Raw genomic sequence first — 10,808 nt, forward strand, 5'->3', positions numbered from 1 at the left:
GTACGGGGACATCAGTACATTAGTATGGGGACATTAGTACATTAGTATGGGGACATTAGTACATTAGTATGGGTACATTAGTACATTAGTATGGGTACATTAGTACGGGCACATTAGTACATTAGTACGGGTACATTAGTACGGGCACATTAGTACATTAGTATGGGTACATTAGTATTAGTACATTAGTATGGGCACATTAGTACATTAGTATGGGTACATTAGTACATTAGTATGGGTACATTAGTATGGGTACATTAGTATGGGTATATTAGTACATTAGTACGGGTACATTAGTACGGGCACATTAGTACATTAGTACGGGTACATTAGTACGGGTACATTAGTACATTAGTATGGGTACATTAGTATGGGTACATTAGTATGGGTACATTAGTATGGGTACATTAGTACATTAGTATGGGTACATTTACATTAGTACATTAGTATGGGTACATTAGTACGGGTACATTAGTACATTAGTATGGGGACATTAGTACATTAGTACGGGGACATTAGTACGGGGACATTAGTACATTAGTACGGGGACATTAGTATGGGGACATTAGTACATTAGTATGGGTACATTAGTACGGGTACATTAGTACGGGTACATTAGAACATTAGTACGGGTACATCAGTACATTAGTATGGTTACATTAGAACATCAGTACGGGGACATTAGAACATCAGTACGGGGACATCAGTACATTAGTATGGGTACATTAGTATGGGTATATTAGTACATTAGTATGGGTACATTAGTACGGGCACATTAGTATATTAGTACGGGGACATTAGTACGGGTACATTAGTACATTAGTACGGGGACATTAGTACATTAGTATGGGGACATTAGTACATTAGTATGGGGACATTAGTACATTAGTATGGGGACATTAGTACATTAGTATGGGGACATTAGTACAGGGACATTAGTACGGGTACATTAGTACATTAGTACGGGTACATTAGTACATTAGTATGGGGACATTAGTACGGGGACATTAGTACGGGGACATTAGTACGGGGACATTAGTATATTAGTACGGGGACATTAGTACATTAGTACGGGCACATTAGTACGGGCACATTAGTATATTAGTATGGGGACATTAGGACATTAGTATGGGTACATTAGTACAGGCACATTAGTACGGGTACATTAGTACAGGCACATTAGTACAGGGACATTAGTACGGGTACATTAGTACATTAGTACGGGTACATTAGTACAGGCACATTAGAACAGGGACATTAGAACAGGGACATTAGAACAGGGACATTAGAACAGGGACATTAGAACAGGGACATTAGAACAGGGACATTAGAACAGGGACATTAGAACAGGGACATTAGTACATTAGTATGGGGACATTAGTACATTAGTATGGGGACATTAGTATGGGGACATTAGAACAGGGACATTAGTACGGGTACATTAGTACATTAGTACGGGTACATTAGTACATTAGTATGGGGACATTAGTACGGGGACATTAGTATGGGGACATTAGTACATTAGTATGGGGACATTAGTATGGGGACATTAGTACATTAGTACGGGCACATTAGTACGGGTACATTAGTACGGGTACATTAGTATGGGTACATTAGTACGGGTACATTATAGGGGTGAGCGGGTTCGGATTTCTGAAATCCGAACCCCCCCGAGCCCCCCCGATCCGAGTCCGATCCGAGTCAGACTCGACTTTTCCCGCCTGACTCGGATTCTGAAATCGAGGCAAAACGTCATCATCCCGCCTTCCGAGTCTCGCGGGTTTTGGATCCTATATAAGGTACCCACGTCGGCGCCATTTTCTCACTCGGCTGTGGACAGTGAAGAGGGAGGGTGGGAGTTAGGGCTGTGTAGTGTAGTGTAGTGCTGCTGTTGTCCACTACTTCAAAGTCCATAGGGGCTGGCTGTGTTGTGCTGTGCTGCTGTTGTTAATAGGGGCTGTGTCCACTACTTCAAAGTCCATAGGGGCTGGCTGGACTGTGTTGTGCAGTCAGTTCTCCATAGGGGCTGTGTCCACTCCAAAGTCCTGTGCAGTGTCCCAGTCCTAAAGAGGTGCTGTAGTGTTGTCCAGGGGGTGCTCTGTCCATCAGGGGTGCTCCCCCAAGTGCTAAAAAAATAATATATTTTCTGTGTTTGTGAATTGTGTGCGCAGTAGCCGCACGTGCATCAACAAAGTAGTGCCAAGCGTGCGCCTGTGTCATAAGTAAAGGGCCGGCTGGCTTGACCGTTAAAGGGTTCTGTAACCCCCAAAGAACACTCCAGTCCAAACCAAAAAAAAATTATTTTCTGTGTTTGTGACTTGTGTGCACTGTGGCTGCACGTGCATCAACAAAGGAGCAGCGCCAAGCGTGCGCCTGTGTCCCATAAGTAAAGAGCCGGCTGGCTCATTTCTTAAAGGGTGCTGTAACCCACAAAGTGCACTACTCTCCAGCAAAAATAAAAAAATATTTTCTGTGTTTGTGTGCGCTTTAGCCGCACGTATATATATCAATATAACATAAATGGAGGACCAAACTTTCTCCGATAAAAATAAAATAGGGAAAGATCAAGAACCTCTTCCTCCTAGTGCTGTTGCTGCTGCTGGGAGTTGTTCATCATCCCAGAGAGGAAGTAGGAACATCACTACTTTTACTAAACAATTGACCCTCCAACAGTCCCTAGCGATGAGGATGAAGTACGACAGCAGTCATCCTGAAGCAAAACGTATAACTGAGGCCTTGACTGCTATGTTGGTGTTAGACGTGCGTCCGGTATCCGACATTAGTGCAGTGGGATTTAGACAATTGATGGAGGTAGTGTGTCCTCGGTTCCAAATCCCGTCTAGATTCCACCTGCATCCTCAAAGCAGCAGCGACAAGCGTGCGTCTGTCTGTTAAAGGGTGGTGACACCTCAAAGTGTTCTACACAAACAATTAAAATATTCTTCTTCTTTTTTCTGTCTTTGTGAATTGTGTGGGCTGTAGCCGCACTTGCATCCTCAAAGCAGCAGCGACAAGCGTGCGTCTGTCTGTTAAAGGGTGGTGTAACCCTCAAAGTGTGCTCCACAAACAATAAAAATATTCTTTTTTTTTTTCTGTCTTTGTGAATTGTGTGGGCTGTAGCCGCACTTGAATCCTCAAAGCAGCAGCGACAAGCGTGCGTCTGTCTGTTAAAGGATTACATCGGTGACAGCATCCAAGTAGGCATGTCAGACAGTCCGTACCTGTACTGGCAGGAAAAAGAAGCAATTTGGAGGTCCCTGTACAAACTGGCTCTATTTTACCTGAGTTGCCCCCCCTCCAGTGTGTACTCCGAAAGAGTGTTTAGTGCAGCCGGGAACCTTGTCAGCGAAAGGCGTAGGAGGTTGCTTCCACAAAATGTGGAGAAGATGATGTTCATAAAATGAATTATCAACTCTTCCAGGGAGACCAGCCTCCAGAACGTACAGAGGGACCTGTGGTTCCAGCAGGGACGAATTAATACTCTGTGAGGATGAGGATGTACACACTGAAGAGGGTGAGGAATCGGTGGATGAGGAGGATGAGGATGACATCTTGCCTCCATAGAGCCAGTTTGTGCAGGGACGGATTAATTGCCAGCTTGTTTTGTGGGGGCCCAAACGAACCAATCATTTCAGCCACAGTTGTGTGGCAGACCCTGGCGCTGAAATGATTGATTTGTTAAAGTGTGCATGTCCTGTTTATACAACATAAGGGTGGGTGGGAGGGCCCAAGGACAATTCCATCTTGCACTTCTTTTTTTTCTTTGCATTATGTACAGTTTGGGGCCTAGTTTTTCAATGCCATCCTGTCTGCCACTGCAGTGTCACTCCTAGATGGGTCACGTGTTTGTGCCGCCCACTCGTGTCGCTTAGCATAGTCATCCAGCTACCTCGGTGCAACCTTTTGGACATGAAAACACTATTGTGAGGTGTTCAGAATAGACTGGAAATGAGTGGAAATTAAGGTTATTGAGGTTAATAATAGCATAGGAGCAGAGAAACCAACAAATTCTGTGATTTTAGCTGTTTTTATGCTTTTTTTAAAAAAAATACAGATCCAAAACACAAAACCCAGAACCCAAAACACGGAAGGGTAGTTTTGGCAAAACCAATCCAGATCCAAAACACGAAGAAAGATCCAGATCCAAAACCAAAACACGAAAAGTGGCCGGTGCACACCCCTAGTACATTAGTACGGGTACATTAGTATGGGTACATTAGTACATTAGTATGGGGACATTAGTACGGGTACATTAGTATGGGGACATTAGTACGGGTACATTAGTACATTAGTATGGGGACATTAGTACGGGTACATTAGTACATTAGTATGGGGACATTAGTACGGGTACATTAGTACGGGGACATTAGTACGGGTACATTAGTACGGGTACATTAGTACATTAGTATGGGGACATTAGTACGGGGACATTAGTATATTAGTATGGGCACATTAGTACGGGTACATTAGTACGGGTACATTAGTACATTAGTATGGGGACATTAGTACGGGTACATTAGTACATTAGTATGGGGACATTAGTACGGGTACATTAGTACATTAGTATGGGGACATTAGTACATTAGTACGGGTACATTAGTACATTAGTATGGGTACATTAGTACGGGTACATTAGTACATTAGTATGGGGACATTAGTACATTAGTATGGGGACATTAGTACGGGTACATTAGTACATTAGTATGGGGACATTAGTACATTAGTACGGGTACATTAGTACATTAGTATGGGTACATTAGTACGGGTACATTAGTACATTAGTATGGGGACATTAGTATGGGGACATTAGTACATTAGTATGGGGACATTAGTATGGGGTACATTAGTACATTAGTATGGAGACATTAGGACATTAGTACGGGCACATTAGTACGGGTACATTAGTATGGGGACATTAGTACGGGGACATTAGTACATTAGTATGGGGGACATTAGGACATTAGTACGGGGACATTAGGACATTAGTACGGGGACATTAGTATGGGGACATTAGGACATTAGTACGGGGACATTAGTATGGGGACATTAGTACATTAGTATGGGGACATTAGTATGGGGACATTAGGACATTAGTACGGGGACATTAGTATGGGGTACATTAGTATGGGGTACATTAGTACATTAGAATGGGTACATTAGTATAGGGTACATTAGTACGGGGTACATTAGTACGGGGTACATTAGTACGGGGTACATTAGTATGGGGATATTAGTACATTAGTATGGGTACATTAGTACGGGGACATTAGTACAGGGACATTAGTACATTAGAATGGGTACATTAGTATGGGCACATTAGTACATTAGAATGGGTACATTAGTATAGGTATATGGACATTATGCTATTCATCAAATTCTGAAAATGATGTATTGTGGGAATGTGATTGTGTTACTATGCACCGCTCTCAGATGACGTATAGCGGGCGATACTTACCTGCTGTCAGCTGGGCAGGTCCTCCTCCGGCTCCCTCTATCACTTTCCTTCCTCCTTTTCAGGCTCCGGGTGCGTGTTGTCCCCGCCGCAATGCTGCTGCCGGGCAGCGTCCCCTCTGTTCCCTGCTGGCACGTGTAAGCGCTTCTTCAATTAACAGGTGATTTGAAGACATTTTCTTGTATATTCAGTTACTGCAGATGTAGGTAGTGCTGCGCCGCTTCTGTGAACGGAACGACGCATGTGCAGCACAGCGTACAGCTGGGGCCAAGGTAGAGGGCCCAGCGTACAGCTGGGGCCAAGGTAGAGGGCCCAGCGTACAGCTGGGGCCAAGGTAGAGGGCCCAGCGTACAGCTGGGGCCAAGGTAGAGGGCCCAGCGTACAGCTGGGGCCAAGGTAGAGGGCCCAGCGTACAGCTGGGGCCAAGGTAGAGGGCCCAGCGTACAGCTGGGGCCAAGGTAGAGCACTGGTTTCAGCTGCGGTGAGGTAGATTAGATACTTTCCCCTATTTTCCGAAGAGCGGTCATCGCAAAAATGCTTTTCGGAGTAGATAGTTATGGGGGGGGAAGAAATGATGGACCCTCCGGTAATTAGGCAGAACTCCAATAATAGATTAGTAATGATTAATAGGCCCCTATATGACCACCAGTGCCCATTCTCCTAAAGGGACCCAAAGCAGTGCAGGGACTTAGGGCGTCAATGGTTTGCGTACACATAACGGGATCACCTTCTGTGCGCTTACTCGCAGTCTGACCGATAGGCGACCGCCCACTATTCTGGGCGCGCTTATGCCAATGGTGACATCTTTGTACGCAGAGTCACTGGCTTCAGTTACATAATAACACCTGAAGGTCACGCAGGGGGATCCCAGCAGAACGAAGCGGATGACAGAAGTCATCTACATGAGCACCATTTTATCTTAGGAGTAGTCTATTCTTTCAGCAACATATGGGGCAACATTACTGGCCCCTAAAGACGTCTATGGCTCCTGCCCCCGGCTATGACCATTTCCTGTCTCTCTAGAGCAGGCGTTCCTAACAACGGTCCTCACGGCACACTAACAGCCCAGGTGTTAAGGATAGCCATACTGTACTTAATTAGTACCTCAGTTATTCCGGCAGGGAAGCTGTTTGCGGTGGGGGCAGGGTGAGCGCACAGGATGTCCCGGCATTTGCGGTGAGAGATGTCGGACGGCCCGTAGAACAAGTCCCGCTTAGACCTGGCGAGTGAACGTTTCCCTGAAGTGGCTGAGCTACGGTGTAGGACGGAGCACCGGGCCCAGTGCACCTACACTGCCAAACACCGAATACACCAGCCGGAAATGGAGGTTAACGAAGGCGGTAGAGTAAGACCAGGTTAGTTTATGTCACGCAGTCCGTACTACAGGACCACATGACATAAAGAGCTAGAAACCAATCAGTAGCCAATTGTCATCACTATTTTTCAATGTCTGTTTATTTCTATATTTTCACGCGTTGAAAACCCGGATTGTCAGCACCGGTAACTATAGATCACATACACACTATAGCGCTATTTTTTCTCCTAATAATCGACCTGAGAGCCGCAGGGGCTCTGGTGACATCACCGGTCGTCCCACTCTCCACAGTCAGCCTAGGGTCTCTGGCTACCAGCTCTACCGCGGCTACTCCCCTCCTGTGCTGACCCCTGAGCCCCTGAAGGAGCACAGAGATGTTCCAGCCTGATGGCCTCATCACTGGGCGGCTGCCGTGGTGCCGTACAAGTCGCACTTTCCAGTGGATATCGGCCGCATTATTGGACGTTACAGCGACCCTATGATTGCTCAGAATGCCCGATGGTATATGGCCACTGATGGCGGTGAAACTGCGTCTTTCAACGCAGTCCCCGACACCAACACGCCCACCGATGATAGTCACTGCCCAGGACCGCCTACCGGAGCTGCATGGATCGCCATAAAATTCTAATCGGTGTTCCCCGATGGTTACCATTAGAACATATGCACAGAGCATGCACTGACGCCCAGTGGTTTAAATGCGTCTGAATCAGACCCCATCTATGTATCTATCCTGCCTGTGTCCTCTGCCTACACTAGAGACGGCCTGCGTGTACCTGCAAATGTCGCACAGAAAAAAGTTAAACATTTTTTTTTTGAAGGGGGCGTTTGTCTGTATAACAATGGCGGCTCTGGATCATTTAATACGGCACCTCCACACTTTCACCTGAGGGGCTAATATGTGTGTGTTGGGGGAGTAGGCAGATGTTTTGCCTAGGGTGCCGAGAAACCGTGCATCATACCCCTATAGCCTGCGCGCATGCATGCATCATACCGCTATAGCCTGCGCGCATGCATACATCATACCGCTATAGCCTGCACGCAGCTGTGCAATCCCGTCCTGTGCTGAATGAATGCCCTCTATGCTGCCAGGGGTCGGGTCGGTTCCCAGCAGTGCTGCGGACATGTAGTATGCTGTGACCTTGCCAGTCAGTGGAGAGTCCAGATGTACCCTCTTGCATTGGCAAATGTGCGCATGCATCGCGCCATGCGATTTGCAGAAGCTGTATGCTCCACGGACACCAGCTGCATTCACATCAGGTGCACGTACCCGTTCGCGGGCGTGCGACTTCAGTCATATGTGGCGCGATTTGCTGCACAAGTGACAAAGATGCAAGTGGACATATCTGGAGTACCCCACAAGCCTGAACCCAGCCCTGGTGGGACACCCCTTACAGCGATTTGTGTATTTTCTATTCTGCTTAAAATAAATCAATAAATAAAGTGTATAAATGTGGTGATTACAATTAAAGTCTAATTTCACGTGAAACACAATTTGTAGCCATCACCCCCGGCCCTGACTAACCCCTGGGGTCCCCTGCCAGCTGCACGGTACAGACCATCCTGAGATGCTGGCCCTCGGAGGGTTGTATTAGGAGCCTAGCTGCCCGCTGCACTGCATGACCTGGCACCATATACTAGCTGGCCGCTGGTATGAGAGCTCCTGCACTGCATGACCTGGCACCATATACTAGCTGGCCGCTGGCATGAGAGCTCCTGCACTGCATGACCTGGCACCATATACTAGCTGGCCGCTGTTGGATAGAGCTAGCCCCATGCCATATATGAGCATCACGTACACCATGATCCCTGCACACACAGCAGCTCAGGGGCAGGTGACCCTCACTCACTAGTACGAGGGATCCAAAGAGAAGTCAATAAGAAATGAAACATCTGAGATGAAAGGCAGCGAGGTCATCAAAGGCAGCGAGGTCATCAAAGGCAGCGAGCGCAGACAGACTCCACAGAAGTGGCGGTAATTCTATGACAGTCATCTATATACCCACATGAAAAAGCCACTCAACGCCCCGGGCGGCACACGATGGTGCAGAGCACTCAGCCCCCCGGCTCGCCCATTTCCTACCAACAACAACAATTGCAGGGGGTCTCCGGCATTTCTAAAGAGCTGAGAGGCCGATTCTGATATGCCGATATTTGCACAGATTGAGCAATTGTACATGTGTATAAGCTACGCTGGCAGCAATGGAGGCCTCTGTGTGTCTGGTGACCGGCTGTGTGTGTGGCAGCAGGAGAGCCCTCTGTGTGTCTGGTGACCGGCTGTGTGTGTGGCAGCAGGAGAGCCCTCTGTGTGTCTGGTGACCGGCTGTGTGTGTGTGGCAGCAGGAGAGCCCTCTGTGTGTCTGGTGACCGGCTGTGTGTGTGGCAGCAGGAGAGCCCTCTGTGTGTCTGGTGACCGGCTGTGTGTGTGGCAGCAGGAGAGGCCTCTGTGTGTCTGGTGACCGGCTGTGTGTGTGTGGCAGCAGGAGAGCCCTCTGTGTGTCTGGTGACCGGCTGTGTGTGTGGCAGCAGGAGAGGCCTCTGTGTTTCTGGTGACCGGCTGTGTGTGTGGCAGCAGGAGAGGCCTCTGTGTTTCTGGTGACCGGCTGTGTGTGTGGCAGCAGGAGAGGCCTCTGTGTTTCTGGTGACCGGCTGTGTGTGTGGCAGCAGGAGAGGCCTCTGTGTGTCTGGTGACCGGCTGTGTGTGTGTGGCAGCAGGAGAGCCCTCTGTGTTTCTGGTGACCGGCTGTGTGTGTGGCAGCAGGAGAGCCCTCTGTGTGTCTGGTGATCGCTGTGTTTGCAGTAGCTGAGACTTACGCAGAAGTCTGATGGCCGCCAATCTGCTTTCAAATGTTTCCGGTTTTGTGTGCGAGCGGCGAATGTGAGATGCCGTCAGTGGGAGTCTCTAAGCACTAGACAGCGAGTGAGTTATCATATTTGCGCAATTGTGATCTGTGAGATCCCAGCTGCGATTACATTAGCGTTCATCCCTAAATCAGGCCTTGAGTAAGAAATTATAGATCTGTCTCGCTGCGATGGCTGCTGACTTGGCGCTGCTCTATCCCACCCACAACAGCAACCTCTAAGACCTCTCTGGGAACAAATATCACCTTATAAAGATGTGTATGGCATAGTAACTCCTGGTAATGGCCGGACTCCCAAAAATCGGGTAGCGCTCCCAGCCACCCGGACAGGTAGGAAAGCCTCCCACACCGTAATCCACCGCCCGCGGTCCCCCAATTCCCGTTCACCCCCTCCAGCGCCTGCCAACTTCAGAGCACAAGGTGGACTGGGAGGGGGATGATGTGAATCCCATCATAGCTCCGCCTCCCGCTGTACAACGCCTGTTTTCTTGGCCTTGTATACCTGGGGGCTAGGCCACGATGACGCAACTGTGCTGCCACGCCCCCTGTACCGCCCATTTTCCCTGCTGTCATGCCCCCTCTCAGGAGGAGGCGGCAGCAAAGTCTGTAAGTATGAGTAACGTAGTGCTGGTAATATACAGAAACTCTGGCCTATCGGTATGGGCACCGGGGCATGTGAGCCGCCATCTTGTTGGCTGGGCCAATAGTTTTTCAAATCAATATTGTATAAATTACAGACATCAGAGGTCATCGGGCATTTTATAGCTCATATCTCATTGATGCCACTAATTCTAATTGAGCTTGTAGTCCATTTTGTCTAGAAGAGCCTTCAAAATGGCGGCCTGCACTGTGCCTCAGTGATGTCACAGGTCTCTAGTGAAGCTATATAAATACTGTATCAGCCTGCAGCAGTGCTGCGCCCACGTAAGCGACAAGGACTCCATAAACATTTCCGATATCAGAGATAACATGACTGAGAAATTGTGGAAAGAGCATATTTAGATGTTTGCGCCTCCGGGTTGGCGAATGGCCTCACGCTTACAACTTACTTTTTTTTTAACCTTGCGATGTACTTTAGTTACACAGTATTTAGCATATAGTCAATTTACAGAACACTAGAAACATCAATGAGCTTTGAGGCACGGATGCCTCAATTAAGTCACTATTTCCTAATAAATGGAGA

The sequence above is a fragment of the Taudactylus pleione genome, unplaced genomic scaffold (genome assembly GCF_031769625.1).
Source record: "Taudactylus pleione unplaced genomic scaffold, aTauple2 ptg000693l, whole genome shotgun sequence".
Classification (NCBI taxonomy): Eukaryota; Metazoa; Chordata; class Amphibia; order Anura; family Myobatrachidae; genus Taudactylus; species Taudactylus pleione.